We start from the raw sequence: 16025 nt of genomic DNA, 5'->3' as shown, positions 1-16025 counted from the left end.
CATATTGAGAAACTCCTTTATGCATCAAATGACACCACATTTTAATGGACCATGTAGCATAGTTATGTGGAGTTAATTTTGGAAACTTAAAATGTCCCATGATAAAAAAATGAAAGAAAACTATACAAAAAGAAGAACACAACACCAAGAACACTCCCCCTTTCCACTAAATTAAGAAACCCCTCCAAAAAAGATGCTTTGGGCACTTTATATGTAGTGCAATTACAATGTCCACTTGCCAATTTTGACCTTAGTGGACTTCTAATTTTGATTTTTACAACCTTCTTATGGAGTTCAAACTTGGGACATTACAATGTATCTTAGATATACAACAATTATGAAGATATATCAAAGTATTATAATACAGATGAGGACCTAATGCTAAAAATGACCCTTTTTTCCATACAACCCTATAATCTAATTATATATCTGGAAAGTAAACAAAAAATAATGCACTTTCAAAAAAAATAGAACCTATTTTTGTGTCCAGATGAGCCCATATAGAGCATTTGAAGTTGCAAAATATAGGATTAGACATGTACAGTCACCAAAAGATGCAAATTATAAAAAATTCGTGCACCAAAAGTAGAAAAGAGCTACACTATTGAAAATTTTAGGAAATTGTACCCAATTTCAAAAAAAATCACACCTAATTTGGAGTCTAGATGACTAAGCTATGGCCTCCCAAAGTTAGGCTACAAAATCAAAAATCAATCTAGAGAGGGGTTGTATCAGCAAAAGACAGGGTTAAATTTGATCATCATACAACTACCATAGTAGTTCAAATTTTCCTTGGGATGATGGTTAGAGAACTATAAAATTTAGGATCATAGAATTGATGACATCAACAAAAACTCCACCATTGGATGATGTCATCATGATGTCAACATCGTACAAAATTATACAGACAACTACATGTCATGGTATAGCTAGCTAGTAGGGCATTGAATAGGTGTACTAACATAGGCACTAATTTGGATGTGATGTGGATGATGCATAATTGTTGACTATACGAATGTTGAGTTGGTGTTGTATACGCGTCATGGGCTAACTAAATTGAACGTGGCTAATGTGTAGTTGATGTAGCTAGTGGGAGTGTAGGGACACATGGCACCATAGTGGCATCGACATTTTTGTTCACGTTGTTGACATGGTAGGGTTGTTGGCTGATATGTGGTGGCAAGGTGATAGTCTAGCTAGTGAGCAAGAGTCTGACACTGATGATCTGGCATGGATGTGTCCTACCTCATTGTTGAAGTGCAATCACAAAAGGGGTTGCCAGATTGTTAAATTGCAACACCAAAAATTCCTTGCCATGGTGCTAGAATAAGTTTGCAATCTTGGGAACTTACAAAAAGATCCCACATGTAATATGTTGTTTGATGTGTTGTAATTTAAAAACAAAGGTCTACCCAACATAAACAAATTGACTACTGCCAGAACTGGTTGATCTCATTGGTAGAGTAGTCACTAGTTTCGTGTGGCTAGTTCTATGGAATAAAGGGTTTGGCTAGAATTTAATGCTAGAGTATCCCACTGGATTAATATGATTAAAGCCCATCAATTAATAAATAAAGAATATTCTACTAAACAAATATGAATATTCATCCTTGTAGGGCTAGGGTGTCACTGCTTAGTTCTACAATAAAAAAATTCTCTGCTAGCCTAACTGGGCAAAAAAAATTAGAAAATAAAAATAAGAAAAAATAGAGAATTATCAGATCCAAAAAAATAATTAAATAGATCTGAAAATGACCAACCCGGTTTGCAAATCGATGCCTTCGAGTGCCAGTTTGCAATTTTTTTTTGCCTCGTGATCAACTTTAGCCCAACATAGGTGAATTTATAGTCAATCTTCACCAAATTGATGTTATGGACATAATGGCAAGGTCTGATATCTCTCTAGATGCTCCCAATTTTTGTAAATTCTTCAAATTTGGGTCAAGGTGTTGAAGCATGAATGGTCTCGAATGACTATGTGAAGAGAATGTCCTTAGGCTCTGATACAATGTAAGAATTTTCCTTAGGGTAGAATTTAGCCAAGACTAAGGAACTCAAACACAAGCACAATAGTAGACTAGAAAGAGTATGATCAAAATGATGATATATTCATTCAATATTCCAGATGAAAGTACACTAGGAGTGCCTGTATATAAAGGATTGTAGAGAGCTTCTAGAATGCATATAAGTTAGCAACATGATAAGTCATACAACTAGGCACATGTCCACTAGATATGGGTTATCCTTCATTAAGCATGAGAGTAAGTGCAATGATGTGAGAATAAGCCTACAATGGTGTAGCATACAAATTAATGTTGTAGACAACATGCACTAAAATGGGAGTGCAAATAATGGTGTTGTCTACATGACAACTCAATAAATGATGCAAACTTCAGTGTTGTAGACACCATGTGTTGAATTAGAGTTGTGTACTTCTATGTTGTCAACATGAAAACTCATGAGAGTACACAAACTCCTAAGTGTCTCACTTAAATAAATAATAAAATAATGCAAAATAATAAAATAATGCATTAACCTAAGTAAACTTAAGTAAAGTGTAAATAGTAAATACTTATTTACACCAACACATACATTATCCTACAACTCCTAATAGTGTTGGAATCTCCTAATAGGGATTCAAAGTCTCCTAACAGGGACTGGTTATAATAATTTTTCTCATTGACTCCTAACAAGGCCCATCCTATAACAAGGAACATATATATTATTATATTATCTAGTTGGTATCATCCCCACTGAGGTTTTCTCTTGGCCAACGTTTCCCTAGTTAACAAAATATGGTGTCATGAGTTATCTTTGTATATTGTTACTATTACCATTCATCATTACTTTATTATTTTGTTATGCATTGTTTAAAGTAAGTAATAATATCTAGTTGGTGACTAAAGTTTGTAGATTACTAATTCATACCCCTCCCAGTAATCCTATTTCTAACAATTGGTATTAGAACATATTTACTTTGAAGAGGATTAACACAATAAGTAAGATCCCTATAGATATGGAATAGTTGACGAAGAAGCTCGAAGAAGCTCTTGACAAATTGATCTCCTTACTAAAGAAAGAGACAAGCTAAAGGATAGATATGAAGACCCTAAAGTATACATTGGTCAATTGAATGAAAAGATTGAACATCTAAAATCAAAGCCTAAATCTACTAAATCTAGAACTACTAATGATGACTATTCAAAATTGAAGACAAAGTACAATATCTTGAAGCATGAATTAAAGATTACAAATCTAAAGTTGACTTTGAGAAATGATCCTAGCAAAGTTGAATTTGATTTGAAGATTGAAAATGCAAATCTAAGAGCAAGTCTAGCAAAGAAAACATTTGAGTTTGAAAAATTTAAAGAAGATCATGTAGAAATCCATAAATACAATACTATTGTGAAAGGTGAATTGATATAGTGCAAACAATAGCTTGAGAAACTTTATTCTAGTAGAGAAAAAATTGATGATTCTATGTCTATACAGAGACCTTCTTATGACAAGACTAGTGTTGGTTATCTAATTAACATGTCTACAAAGAAACCTAAGATTACATTAGATTTGAAAGAAAAAGACAAATCTAATGATAAGATTGAATTCAATCAATCTTCTTAGAAACCTAAAGAAATTGAGCAGCAAATAAGTGAATTTAAAATCTTGAATGAACCAAACCAAGTGGAGACTCCCAAGACAACTAGGTATGAATTTAGAGGTAAGTACTTTTTACGTAATGAAATAGGTCATATGAAAAGAGTAAGGACTTTTATTGTCATAATTTTTATGGTATGGGTCATAATGCAATAGATTGTAGGAAACCTAAGTATAATAATGATAGAAGAAATAGTAGAATGTCTAGAAATACTAACCTTGTAGATAGAAGAAGATCTAATGAAAGAACATTGAAAGAAAGAAGATCTTATGATGATAGAAGACAGATTGTGCATTATAAGTATAACAACTTGGGACACATTTCTTGAAATTTTCTTGTGAATCTTAGAAGTAGAGCACCTATATGTTAGTTATGCAATAACTTTGGACACACAACAAAGTACCACATAAGGGATAGAAACTTCAAAGATAGAAGGAACAATGGAAGAAACTTTGGAAATAGAAGGAATGATAGAAGGAACCATGAAAGGATCTTTGGATCTAATAGTGAAGAACAAAGAAACATTGTGAGTGAAATTTGGGAAGAACTTAATGAAGCATTTTTTAAAGGAATAGATATCTCAAAAAAAAAGTTAGATGACGAGATAGGAAGATTGAAGTTAGTTGTTGAGTTTGATTCAATCAAGTTGAATTAAGCTTGTTCGCAGCATCAAAATTTGAGAACTTTAGTCAGAGACCAAATTAGAGGTAGTGAAGTTGTGAAAACATGTATTTAGTCATGTTTAGATGGTACCTAAACTCACTTGTCATTTGGAGCTCATCTAAACAAGTTATGATGAAATTCAAAGTTACTGGTACTACAATAAAAGTTGATTTTATACCAAAAGATGAAAAGTATATATTTTTAGAGAATTTCATGATGTAAAGTTTTAAGGATGTTTTTCATGATGGAAGGAGGCTATAGTAAACCTCTGGTGACATTTGAAGATCGAATAGACAAGTTTGGGCAGTTATCTGATTGTAGAACACAAATAACAACTTTTTCATATTTGCATAGTACACAATTAATGTAGTTTTCAAGTTGATGGATAAATGGAGTACAGAATTGAATTTTACTTTATTGCACACATTTGAAGCAAAGAGAATTTAGAAGCAACTTAGTAAAGAAATTTCGTAGCAATTTTTGGAAAGAGGTATTTTATCATTTTTTTTGTAAAATTTGTTTGGTAAAAGATATTATTGATAAAGATCATGAATATGTTAGTTGTTCACAATGCTGAGAATAAGGATAGACCTAAGCTCAAGGTAGTTTTTGCAAAACCTAGTGATAAAAACCCTAGCTTTGCATTGTCTATTACTTTGAACAACATAGCTTACCTTGATGACATACATAATTATTTGAATTGCAAGTTTGAGTTGATTGGCAGTGAATATATGAATAAGGATATGGAACTGGTCTTTAACCACAACATGACTATGAAGCCCAAATTTGATCACTTAAAGGAAGTTAATTTATTTAAGTATCATTTCTACCATGAGCTAGATATAGATGAATGGACTCATATCATATTGAGTAGGATACAAGTTGGAAAATTATGGATGCAAGACAATGTAGTAGACATTTCTACTAACATGATTCATGAGGTAACTGGTCTTAGCAAACAAGGCAATGTACCCATAGGTGAAAATAGAGTTAAGAAGAAAGTTGAAAGTTACACTAAGGCAGTATACAATGGGAAAGCCATAGTAATCAGCTCCATCAAGTAGGATGATGTGAGATTTCTTAGAAAAATTATTCCTTATTCAGTTTGTGCAAGTTCTAAGATAGACAAACTTTCAGGAAGATTTATTTATGCATCTTACAAGATATGTATTGAGAAACAAAAAGTTAATTTGAGTGAAATACTGAGGATGCAACTCTTGGAAAACCTTGAAAAGATTAGGAGAACAAATAATGGTGTATTTAGATTCTAATAACTAATAAATCACATATTCTTTCATGTGCTAAAGAGATTTCCTTACTTGTCAGTAACATATATAATGAGTAGTGACATATGCACTATGGAAAAGATTACAGAGGTATTCAGAAGGCACCCTACAGACAAGGTATTGGACAGTGGTAAGTTGATTATGAGGACATTCCAAAATGAGATGAAAAAGAGGTTTAGAATCTCACCTACAATTGTGGATAGGTTCAAGGAGGACATATGTATTCTAGTTGATCCAGACTATACATACATTCAAGCAGTAGAACATTAGGAAACATTTTTGGATTCTTTGAGCTATGAGTTGAGTGATGATATTGTAGTTAGGAACATTGACTTGTTGTTGAATTTAGATAAAGATAAAGCTAAGTATAGATTTTTCATGTTTGATAAGATTACAAAACATGGTCTTCAAGAAACCTTGGAGAAGGCATCTCATAAGAAGGTTGAGTCAATCATGAAGAAGGCATTATCTGATGCCAAAATGATAGAAAGTGAATCTGAGGCTATGTGACAGACAATGAAAAAATGTGTATTGAACATACAACACTTTTCAACTTTAGTTCCTAAGATAACTTTGTAATAGAGCATTCCTTATGAGGTAGTATTCAATGTTTAGCCTAGCGAACACAAGAGAAAATCAAAGAGATTGGTTGAAGCAGTGTCAACAAAGACTAAGATAGTCAAGCAAATGGCTACAGGACCTAGCAAGAGGCAGAAAGCATTGTTGACAATTGAATCTATTGATGATGAAGAGGTTGAGGAATAGGAAACCAAGCAAGCTAAAAAGGTGACTCCACTTAATCAAGTAGCAGGAAAATCCTAGCAACCATGGAAGCTGAAGATCGAGAAGATAAACACACCAATTGTAAATGAGGGAAACTTTGTTCAGATGAATAAGTTTTATGATCTATATAATAATTTTGAGAAATATCAAATTGATATATCTACTATGAGACATATCATTGCAAATGATCTAAGTATGAAGGATATCAAAGGAGTAGTGAACCAAAAGTTCTATGAGAGACTCATAGAAAAGAAGACTTTAGCAACAGAAGAAGACCTTGAACTTTGGAAGTCTATGCTTAGGAAAATTTGCAAGACTGATGATGAGGATGAGAATAAGAGATTATTAAATAGCCTTACACCATACCTAAGGAATAAGTTGAGGCCATTCTTATTTATGGTTGGTGAGAAGGATAAGGTGAGAAAGGAGACTATAGCAACTATCAACAAGATGTTGCTAGAGTCATAGGTATCATCTCCTCCAACTCCTAAAACCTTGGAAGCATCAACCAATGGTGACACTATGAAGATTGATCAAACCAATGTTACTCTCAACATTGATGACACCAATCCATTTGGTAGTTATAAACTAAATGTACTAGACACTGAAGATTTTGAGGAAAAGTTGAATTAAATTGAGGAAGAGAAGAGGCTAATAAAAGTTGAAAAGCAGAAGATAGAGGAAGCCAAGCAACAATTTCTTGAGGAAGATAGAAAAAGAGAGAAAGACAAAGATAAGAGAAGCATTGTAGAAGAAGTAAAGAAAAAGAAAAGAGAGGAGGAAGAAAGGAAAAGATCATAAGAGAAGAAAGAAAGAGAGGAAAGATAAGGAAGCAAAAAAGAAATATAAGGAGGATGAGACTAAACCATATAGTTCATCTACTCCACTCTCTCTTTCTAGTTTGGCTACTAATGATGATGATCAAACTGATATGATTTCATCCTTATCCAACTTTTATAGGAGAATAAGATAGTTAAGAGTTTGCAAAGATCACTAATGGAAGTAACTGATAGATTGCACAATACTTTGATAGTACAACATAATGAGTAAAATCTTAAACTATGAGCACATGCAGTGCTAAAGTCTTTTGATGAAGATTTTACTAATTTGCTAAATGTTGCAGAAGCAAAGGCTCAAATTTCCCATGATGCTAACCTAGTTAGCACCATCTACCAGAACATCAAGAATGACTTAGTCAATCTTGATACATGCTTAAAATAACTTTAGAAATTTTTGTAGGAAGGGAAAGATTTGTATGTTAAGTGTACCTTATCATACATACTAGCTAAGCATTTGGACAGTTAGCTAGAGGCAAAGATGAATGAGCTAGAGGCTTTATCCAGCTTAATCCAGCACCCATCTAGCAAAGTTGATGATATTAAGAGTCAAGTTGCCAGTGTTCACAAAAATATTAGGAAACTAGAACTTTAGAAAGAGAAAATATTAAGGAGAACATCTGATTTCAAAGAATCCATTGCTCTAAAGTTATCATTTGTTGAGAAGCAGCTAGAAGAATGTGTCAAGGCCAAGGATACATATACAAACTTTTTGTATTTAGATATCAATGTAGTTGAGATTGCATCATATGCATTACATACAATTCTCACATCAACAAAGTCTACCAAAGAGACATGGAACAAAGGTATGAATTTCTTGAAGATTATTTTTGATGATTGTATGAAGATAATATTAGCATAAGGGAGGACAATAGTTTCAGTAGTTTTTGACAATTTTAGACTGAATCTTCACATTTTGACCTTTGTTATTGATGTCAAAGGAGGAGAGATTCATGTGAAAATTATATACATGTCATTGTTGGGAAAGGTAAAAAGGGGAGAGATAAATGTGGAGCTTGTAAAGTGTAAAGTATATTATAAGGGGGAGCATATGTAAAAACTTAACTATTAGATGTAAGGTGGTATTTATTTTTGTTTTTGTCACTTAGCCAATTTTCCCTATTTTGTTTCCATCAATTCCAAAGGGGAAGATTCTTGAAAATTGGCTAATAGTGATATGTAATTGTTGTCATTAATGGCAACACATGATGTACATGTTAATAGGAAACCTAGAAATAAAGATACTTAGTTTTTGGCTATTAGAAAATTGTCTAAGTATAGAATTTGGTTTACAACAATGTATTGTTTTGTTTATAACATGTTGCAGACACCATATTGTGTCAAGAAAAGTTACATGGAGATAGTACACATGTTGGTGATGACGTGTATAATCTTAGAAGTTTGTACAAACTATATGGAACAAAGTTAATCATGTTTTGATGAAGCAAGAAAATGAAATTGAAGGAAAGAATTATTTTGTTTGCAAAACAATTACTTGTCCAATTAGGGCTAACATCGTAGATGTTTACTCTAACTTGGAAAAGTGAATTGTGGTCTTAGCTGACCCATCAATATTTTATGTAAAGGTATGGTATTTATGCAAAGGACTTCTTATGATAAGAAGTGTGCTTGTATGATTATGTAATTGTGAATTGTAAAGTGAGCAAACTTTTGTGAAAGCGATATATGAAAAGTTTTATCTGGTGATCCAAGATCAAGCTGAAGATCAGAGATTAGAAAAGGAAGGAAAATAATAGTAAATTACTTATTTGAGTAGTGAGCTCTTCTTGTAGTTAAAATTGCATGTTTTGGCAGTGGGCTCTTCTTGCATACATTATACTACAACTCCTAATAGGGTTGGAATCTCCTAATAGAGATTCAAAGCCTCCTAATAGGGACTGGTTATATTGAATTTTCTCATTAACTCCTAACAGGGTCCATCCTCTAACAAGGAACATATATACTAGTATATTATCTAGTGGATATCATCCCCACTTGGGTTTTCCCCTAACCAAGGTTTTCCTAGTTAACAAAATATGGTTTCATGAGTTATCTTTGTGTATTGTTACTATTACTATTTAGCATTACTTTATTTCTTTGTTATGCATGGTTTAAAGTAAGTAATAATATCTAGTCGGTAACTAAAGTTTGTAGATTACTAATTCACCCCCCCTCTTAGTAATCCCTATTTCTAATAGTTTTGACTATAGAATATTCAAACTCATTTAAATCTTTCATATCATGGATTGCACATGAAATATTGAATGAAAATCATAAAAGAAAATCATTTTTATCATTTCATATCCTGCCCCCTTTTTGAATCTAGGTCAAACTTGGTTGACCACTAATTAGGTGCCATGTGTTAGCATGTGATTCATTAGATTTTCCATCTCACCACCTCACAGTCAGTAGGTCCTCAGCATGTGTCACCTTCTCATGAGTTTGCAAGCTTAACTCTTGACTTTACCTTAACTTGAGAAATCAGACAACTAACCGCACTTCACACTATCACAACCCTTTCTTCTTAACCATGGTTAAGGTTAATGACCATGTGAAATAAGGTATTTGATGCAATCAAAGCACTTTCTCAGACTTAACATCTTATGCCGTGACCTTGTGAAGTGGTTATCTTTAGCATTTTCATACCAACATGCAGTTATCCTTTGATTGGACTGTTAACCTTGTGAGCACATGATTGATTGCCTTGTGGTTCTTGATGGCATCATCCTTCCATCTTTGGTTTGGGCATTCAAAATTTTATTTTAACTGCTAGCTAGCCATCTACAGGTGGCTGCCCCATGCAAGGTTTGTGCTTCCAAAAGCACTTGTGTCTCAAAGACACTTATAAAGTGTGTGGAATGGTATTTAAACACTTAAAATTTCCCATCTCTAGCAAATTTAAGACAAAACTCATAACACTATTCCTCACACTTTCTTGTGCTATGTATTCATACCTTGTATCCATGTTATAGCAAAGGTCTATGTTCTCCCTTGCTTAGCACATTGCATCTGACAATGGGTTCAATGACATTTCAAACCAAAATTTTCCTTTCACCATTTCCATATAATTAATGTGTATTTCTTACACAAACAAATGGAAATAGTTATGGAAATCGGCTCCTTGATTTATTAACTTTCAATAAAGTTTGCAATATTTCCATGTAAATCAACTTCCCTCCACTAAATATGAGTGCCTTACAAAACTACCATTCAATGCAAGTGTTATGAATATTAGACGTTTATCTCATCTCCACGGTTCTCACACAAGATTTTGAATAGATTATCAAAATTAGTGTGCTAGCTTATATTTTGATTTTGTTGCAATACTTCAATCTAGTGAAGTTGGGTTTCCAAATATTTCCTTCCAAACATACTCTAAGTAACATTAGTGTGATCTAGAAAATCGACACAGTTGGTTCTTATAACTTTTGTTTGTTCTTCAACTTTTTCTGCTATTGTAATCAAAAGAAAATATATTAGCTTCTTAATATCATCCACAATTTGTTCATATAGAAGGAATGGGCACTTCAAGTGTACATGTCCACAGGTATGATGAAAATCAAATTGCACATATTTTATCTCATCATTGACAAGATTTTGTATTGTGTTGGCATACACTTGGCTCAATAGGCCTTCACCTCCCCTCTAATTAATTAAATCAATAGCTAAAATAGACCCATATCTTTTCTTCTAATTAGAAAAGTGATGCTCCACCACTGAATGTGTATCATTAGGATTTATAAGTTTGAAGCTAGGTTTATATGTCAGGTCTACAATCTGCTCCCACAATAGAGGGATGGACCCCCGTACTTGCACATATGATGCTAATTTGTTCTCAAAAATGGAAACACCAATGTCGATTCCTCGATTATAATAATCTCCATTTCCATTCCAAAGTCTGAATGACCTAGAATATCAATAATATTGATCTTTTTATGCTTGTACATTATTGTTGTATTTTTGCTAAGTATAGTTATCCCACACCCCCCTTTTAGATCATTGGAATTCATGATTCTTACTTGAACAGAATGATTTTCATGAAACACATTTTCTTTCTTCAGTATTTCATTAATTAAGGTTGTCTTTCCATGATCATCATGAGCAATAATGTACAATATTCCTTACATCTCTTCTAACTTTCATCTGTTGAACAAGCTTAAAGTACTTATAAAACTACAAGCTACATTGCCTTGACATAAAACTCATTTTGAAAATGCCTACTTCTACATTCACAATAATATATTAATAATCAATATTTCTTTAGACTTATTTGTACTTCAATGTGTGTACAATTCCTCACTTTCATTGGATTTCAATTGTTTTATATTGGTCTGATGGAATCAGTTGGGCCCCAAAATGGGTTCGACTAATTTTTTTCAAATTGAAACACCTAACCCTATTATATTGATCCAATGGATTTACCTTACTAATTGAAATCAATTCAAATCACTGATTCAACGTTTAAAACTCTTTTTTAACCTTTCCTACAAAGTGCCAATTTCGTGCCAAGAGGTCCTCTAACTGGCCTTAAAAATTGACAGAAATAGATAATTGGGCTCTAAAAATTGACATGCTAGTTCTTTGTTCTACATCCTTTCACCCTATTAGATCTCATATCATGAAGAAATCTAGGTCAAAATATATTGACCATCATAGTTTCCTTCGTAAAATTGCTTGCAAGCAAAAATGTTAGAAAATAGTAAAGTGCATTTGGTTTTGGTTTTGAAAATAGGTCAAATGGACACTTGGAAGCACCAAAAATAGGGGCATTAGTTCACTATCATGAGGAGAGTATGAATCTATGATTTGGGATAATGATAAATAACTAAACAAATTTGGAAAACCTTGAAAGTGGGGTACTTAGAATTGCAGAACTGGGAAAATTGGCAGAAAAATAATTTTCACAAAAAAAATGGACTTGGGAAAGTGTGTAGATAGATTTGTCAAAACTTGAAAATTGGAAAACTTAAATTATTTTACAAGTAGAACATAATGGTACAAACCATATGGTATCATCTACCATGGATTCAAAGTTATAACATCCCGAACAGGGCTACTGATCAATCTGCACTTTAAAACACTAGTAAAATTTCACAAATTGCATTTGGAATCATCTTTGAAAACTAGTCAAATGGATTTTTCATAAGCTCCAAAATGGAAAATATCATCTATCAAAACCCTAGAATGTAATGCAAAAGTAATTTTATCATTTTGGTCAAGTGGGTCAAAGTTATAGCTAGTCAAACAGGCCTTCTCAAAATTCTAAACAATTTGCATCAACATGACAACGATAAACAATTGACATTAAGGGATTCAAATCCTAATCAAAAAATATTGAAAAAACTTGAAAATAGAAACATAGGTTCCTTGATATGCATACTAAATACTCCCAAAGAGGAAAGTCATGAAAATTTACCAGGTGAAATATATTCAAATGTAAACTAGGCTTCCTATCACTGTTTGACACTTATGCAAAATGCAGATCTGAACATTGCTCAAAAAAGAACTTCATAGAATGACTTAGAATGGTAATTTATCTTCATGGGATGCATGGATATATTGAATGGAAGGTTTAAGAAACATAAAATATCTCATAGGCCTAAAAAGAGTATTCTTAGTCAAAATGTAGATCTAGACATTGCTCAAAATAGAACTTCATAGAATGACTCAAAATGGCAATTTATCTTCATCGGATGCATGGATATACTGAATGGAATGTGTTAGAAACATAAAACATATCATAGGACTAAAAAGGTTAGTTGAGTATGTTGGCTCCTGATTTAACAGAGTTTGAACAACCAAGTATGCAAGGCAAGAATGCATCTATGGGAAGTTGTCTCCAATAATGGACACAATTTACCAAGAACCTATGCCAACTATAAGGCTACACTCCTTCTTTACTTCAGGCTCTATAAAACCTAGGTGGGTAAACCTCTTAAGATCTAATTATGTGGCCAGTACAATGAGCATAATCAACATCTAGAATAATAGATGAAACCCCTAATTCTTCTATACTTAACGGAGAAATCACAAGCATGAAATAGCTAAGAACATGATTCATGAAACTGGCAAGCTAAGTGCGGGTTAACCTTTGAATAGCTCTCAACATAAAAGGGAAAATTGATTTAATATGTTGATATCAGAAAGACCCAAGTATGAGCAACAAAACCTAATGATCCTACCTCTGATTAGTGCCTTATCTATTGGGCAATTAAATGAATTACAACCATACATCTCATTGAAATCTTTGACATAACTCCTACATCAAGGTCCTTGATCTATCTTTCACCTTGTGAATAGACATCTACTTCAAATTTGAATCTCATACTTGAATTATCCCATCATGAAATCTACAAAACCTATGATAAACACCAAGAAATTACATGGCTCTTTGTTCCACAAGCAAGACATTTCAATCACAAACATCCTTAAATAGAATGCAACAAAATTCATGCTCTTTGTTCACAAACTAGAAAATATTACATATACATGTCCAGGAGACAAGATTCAGATTGAATTTGAAACCCTTTGTTGTGTTTTATTCATTCTCCTTGAAAATGAATACATGAAAGATGTACAGAAAACAATTCAATAATCACCTAACAAATCAGAACTATCTGCATAAGGCATAAATTGTTGTTCAATACAAGAGAGAATGATGGGTGTGTGGCTTTCATAGCCTAAGTAGAGCTCCTAGAACTGGAAAATGAAAACCAACCAACAACCTTTTTTAGAGAAGAAGAAAGAATATGTATGAAGAGGGCAATTCCTAGATTGAATTTGCAATTGAGATGTGTCCCTTCATAATTCTCCCTCAAGAAGCTAAAAAGAATCTCTCTACCTTCTCTCCTTAATTGTTAGAATCAAATCTTCATCATTTGGTTTCCAAAAACAAGAAATATTTGAGATATTTGATTCAACATCATAACTGATTTTGATGCCAAAATGAACTCACGGTAAAAGTGAAAAATTAGTTGATTATGGCCTTCAGAATGTAATATAATATTTTCCAACTTATTTTTTTCCATGTTCAAGCTTCAAAAGGTCTTCAAATCTTCCCTCTAACTAGTTCTGATGGTCAATGATGATTTTTTCCTATTCTGCTGAGAATGCCCTGGGAATCACAAATTGGCTTATAACACAAACTGGTGAGCACCTATGCAAAAACTAACCTTGGATTCATAAAATTTAGATTGTCCCAGTTCTAATGGTATATTGGAGCACCCCTTTCAAATTAAAAATACCCTTATTATGCCCCTCTGAAGTTTAGGCCTCTATTCACAGGTTTACACATTAAAAATACCAAAAATTGAAAAACTTAAATAAAATTCCATAGTATAAACTATAGAACACTCAATTTTAAAAAAAAAAATTAGAACTCTTTGTTTGAATGAATGTAGAGGGTATATTTTATATTTAAAATCCCCTCTTTCTCCTTAGCTATTTGAATGGTGCCACATGTCACATCTTGACTGGTTTTGACTATCCAATCGATGCCACATGTCACATTTTGACTAGCTCAATTTTTTGGCAGGACCCACACATTTTTTTGAACTTTGCTAGATTTCTAGATTTTTCAACAAGTCTTTATGGTGACTTCATCCTTCATTGCCATGTCATCACCACCTCCACACCATTCTGCACATTCACTATGTTGCTATAGTTATCGCGTGCACAACTTCTCTTAGCGACATAGTTAATGATGCATGATCATCCATATGTCACAATCCCATGCACTAGATTCCACATTAGCATGTTTGCATTTCAGTTCAAAATTTTGCTCTAGCAACCTACCAGTTGTCCATTCAGATCCACCATGCATCACATGGCTTCAAAAAAGTGCCTTTCTTTAATACATGTTGTGTTGTCTGTTGAAAATTATTTAAACAATATAAAGAAAACATCACGTCCTCAATGTGGAACTAAAGGATTACAAGAACCCTTCTGCTGAACAGACACTCAGATGGAGACAAATGCTTGGGTTATGTGTGAGGGAAATGTGTGATGTGTCTTCTAATTTACTTGGTGGATCCTTGGCTTTTCTTTCCTTTTTTAATCATCATATTCTCCTTTCCTTATAACATGGATGCCCTATTCTTTTCTTATCCAGCTCCCCTATTTTTCTTCAGACGTCCTCTGTTACTATTTGAAGATTGTTTGACAGCTAAAGTGGGATCTTCTCCTTCTAAAGACTGTGCCTTCCACTTCAGCATGAATATAGATCTAAGTGATCTCTTGTGGCTAACTTTTTTGGTGACTAACCATATATTGACTGTGGATTCTCCAAGTCAAAATTGCTATTTTTCAATGTGTGCAGCAAATACTGCCCCCTGCAGCTTATGCATTGACTTTAGTTTTGCGAAATTTTCCTTCTTTGCCTATGTGGGCTCAATAACCTACATGTTGCCCCTACTGCTACCTTTTCTATGCATGGAATACTACTTTTTTTGAGCACCTTGTGCTACAAATTCAAACATTTTCAACTTTGGCATGGGATGACTTATTTCATTTTATGTGTGGGTCTTTATTTTAGCATGGGCGTCTTCCATGGGCTGCGAATTCTTTGCACACCTCTGCCTCTATCCACTGCATGGAACATGCTTGTGCTCTCTTTCCATCAATCTTCCCTTGTTTTCTTAATGTGGGCTTTACTATTTGTTAATGTGCTTGTCTCTATTATTGGTAGCATGGACCCCCTTTGTTGCTTGCAGGTTCTTTCTTTATTGTGCAAATCTCATGGATGATTTTCATGTCCCATCTCTTAAGGATGTAATTAACTCTTGGATAGGTCTTGGGAATCAA

General features: G+C 33.3%; 1 pseudogene; it reads right to left on the bottom strand.

The window, feature by feature from the left end:
• Nucleotides 1-10389: 10389 nt before the first annotated feature.
• LOC149530477 (phosphoinositide phosphatase SAC6 pseudogene) lies at nt 10390-11271 on the bottom strand (annotated as a pseudogene).
• Nucleotides 11272-16025: the final 4754 nt, after the last annotated feature.

Source organism: Cupressus sempervirens, chromosome 11 (genome assembly GCF_028749045.1).
Source record: "Cupressus sempervirens isolate cs-2001-9-10 chromosome 11, ASM2874904v1, whole genome shotgun sequence".
Lineage (NCBI taxonomy): Eukaryota > Viridiplantae > Streptophyta > Pinopsida > Cupressales > Cupressaceae > Cupressus > Cupressus sempervirens.
This window is presented reverse-complemented; position numbering and strand designations above follow the sequence as displayed.